Here is a 3,672-nt window from a genome sequence, read left to right on the forward strand (position 1 = left end):
TTGGTGTGTAGCCTGTCTTTCCATTGTTTTTATCCTGCTTTTTGCTGTCGACGGAGCACCACCTGCACATCACCGTTCATTGTGAGCACCTGTGCACCTGCCAATCTGGTCTGTATCTACAATAATATAATACTTGAAAAGCAAATACTTTTTTAGCAAAGTTGTTTTGTTTATGATTAAGCTAGCAGCCAGTGTGGTGGCGCACATTTTTTTGTTTGTATTTATTTATTTATTTTTGCTAGCCAATGGATGTGCAGAAAATCTGACGGGACTTTTCCTAAAGTAAAATTTGAGTAAGCCTATTTGTGATCTTATTAAATGTGCAAGTCTAGGTGTATGCTTAAATTGAATCTAAATGTCTAGTTACTTGTATTTTATGTTTAATTTTAATTTAAAGATAAAGTAAGTACCATGAGTTAAGACTTTCTGCACTACAGCCCTTAGATGGGACCAGTGGTTGGAAGGATTAAGTGGAAATATAGTGTTTCCACATAAAACAGGAGAATACAACCTAGTAGCCAGGACAACTGCTGGCGGGCCAAAACAAATGGCTTGGCGGGCCAATTTTGGCCCACGGGCCCCACTTTGGCCACCTCCGGTATAGACAAAGATATACACTTGAAGTGTACTAAGTAAATTTGAAGTTGTTCCATTTTAGTACTTAAAAGTATACTTAATACACTTAAAATTGTGCTTTTGTACAACTTAAATACAACTAAAGTATATTTAGTATTAAATTAGTTGTTCCAAAATAGCACTCTTTAAGTATACTGATGATTAGTGCAACTTCAAGTATACTACAGTATACTTAGATTTAGTATACTTAGTATAATCTGTGTTTTCCACACAGAGGCCTCAGTGATGAACAGAAGCAGCTCCAAGATGATTAAAGGAGTATCTGTCTGTTAGACTGGGTGAAAGTGATTTGGTACTGGGTTTAATGCTCAGCCACCTTCAGCACTCCTGACCAGCAGGAACAAATAAACACATTACTAAGCGACAGCAGCACATATGAGATTTTTGAAAAAGGAGCCAACCAGCACCACTAAAAGGTCACAGACCTGCAAAAACCTGAAAAGGACAAAGTGATCAATCAAGCTTTTTTCAGGAGACATTGCTCCATGTGGACTTCACTGAAGTTGTTCCACACATCAGAACAATCAGCAGCACAAATCTCGTTTTCTCTAACTTTTCAACAAACCGCCGTAGAAAAGCACAGAATTACGTTTGTAATTTTACTGAACGTAAAAATCATTTGTATATAATGTGAGCATCGAGGTTTTTCCTCCCATCAGGTTCCTCCCAGCAGCACAGGAGCTGCTGCGAAGAGCTTCGCTTCTCTCTGAAGCTGCTTTTTTTATTTTGCTTATTTCCCCGACTGTCTGAGAAACACAAAGCTCAGAACACAGAAGCTGCACGCCGTCGTTCAGAGGCCACGGTAAAAAAATAAATAAATAAACGACTCAGTTTTTATTATTTATGACACTTAATGTCTGATTTCATTAAATCTGTGCAGAAACTGGCAGCTAAAGTGAAAAGTTGCGGCGAGCGAGACTTCCAGAAGTTTAACATGTTTACAAAGTGATGCATCAATCAGCCATAACATTATGACCACCTTATTTTTATCGAGTGCTTCTTGTTTACATGGTTTTGAGCGTTGTGTGTAGAAGAACAACTGGGCTGGTTCTGGTGGTTCTGGAACCAGGAAGTTAGTTGTAAATTGTTTGTAAAGAGCATGCTGGGGTCTGTGGACAGTCAGTACTCCCACAGACACCAGCAGATGGTTGTCCAGTGAGATTGATGGGTCAAAATTTGATCCACATAAATGATGAATCTTTTATTATTATTATTATTATTATTATTATTATTATTATTATTATTCGTTTACATAATAATAAAAATAATGAGTTAAGATGAAAACACAAAAATAGGCCAGTATTGTCTTTTCCTCACCAATTCTATGGAACATTTCATATTCTTGTGCTGCCATCTAGTGGACAGACCGTGTAAGCACATTCTGTTTCCTTCTTTAGTCCTTAAAAGCAGCATTAATTGTGTACATGTTGCAACACAACAGGTTGTTGTCTTTTATTTTAAAGGATGGAAGTCCAGCTGGGTGTGAATACATCAGGCTACAGAGATTATTAATTCTTCTTTCAAAAAGTTTTTTATATTTTATCTTTAAGTGTTAAAACAAAATGTGGTACCACTTTACAATGAGGCTCCCCTTATAGATGGCTTTTAAAGAGTTTATAGGTTATTAATTCATCTGTTAACACTTTATAAATTAATAAGTGTTTATTATGCCTTACTATATACTACAATGTAAGTGCAATAATGATTAGGAAACATATTTTAACATATTGTACTTTAGTACTGCATTATAAATATCCACAAACAAATAAGGGATCCTTATTGTAAAGTGTAAAATTGTACACTGTTTTGGATGGGGTGGGATTACTTGGTGTGTTAAAATTATTATTATTTTTTACTTTTTGATACATCATTGTTGACAGTAGTTTCATGTTTGAACAATAATTTCAAATATTGATCATCAACAGAAAGTTTTTAAAAAGATGATTTTTCACATTAAAGACATATTTTGGCATTTATAAATATTTATTTGTCATTAATATTACTATGTTAAAATATGTGTTTCTTATCGTTGTGCTTACAATGTAGTAAGTTAGTCTGAAATGTTTAATACAGCACCTTTTGTCTCATTATTTGGTAAGAAACTGGACAGTTTTGTCTTTTTCTCATCCTTAATTATTGCATAATAAACATTTATTAATGATTTATAAAGTGTTTACAGATGAATGAGTAACTTAATTATAAATGCTTTATAAGCCATAAAGGGAGCCTTATTGTAAAGTGGTACGCAAAATGTACTAATGAAGGATGACCACGTTTTATTATTGTTGAAACAAAGTTTGATGTATTTAATTTCCCTGATGAACACTCCGTAAAGAAAATACTTTAATCTGAAATTCCTTAAAAGTCTTTCAACATTATTTTAAACTTAAACAAATTAAATGAATTATTGTCTCATTTGAATCTAACAATCTTTTTTTTTTTACTTCAGTCATGATAATTGTAATTATCTGGTCATTAAACTTCAAATACACAAAAATTAAAATATTTTTAATCAAAATATTTTCATATCTTGTTACTGCACAATAAAAAAAGTGATATTCAGCCAAACTGTATGAGCCTGAAGTAAAAAGTCCCAACTATGAGCATTATTTGGTGGAGACTGCGAAACGTCTGTGCTAACCCTGTTACATAGATTTTGACAATAAAGTAAACTTGAACTTGGCAGCTGTAGCATTAAAAATGAATATTTTAGACAAAATATAAGCCAGCATGTCCATTTATATTTGGACAGATGTCTATCATGATCAAACATCTGGACAAATCAAGTACAGACTCATTTCAGCACAGAAATTTCACTGAGAGCTCAAATGAAAGAAAAAAAAATACTTGACTCATTTAGTTTATCATCATTTACTCCCAATATGATTAAAATACATTAAATTATCAATAATCCACATCTAAAATCACAGCTGGTGTCCTGCTGTGAGGACTACTCCATCAAACACAACAAAAGCAACATTTCTTCTTTTCAAAAGAAAAACAAATAGTCAGAAAGTTCATATAAAGTATATAAAG

Source organism: Austrofundulus limnaeus, unplaced genomic scaffold (genome assembly GCF_001266775.1).
Source record: "Austrofundulus limnaeus strain Quisiro unplaced genomic scaffold, Austrofundulus_limnaeus-1.0 Scaffold89, whole genome shotgun sequence".
Classification (NCBI taxonomy): Eukaryota; Metazoa; Chordata; class Actinopteri; order Cyprinodontiformes; family Rivulidae; genus Austrofundulus; species Austrofundulus limnaeus.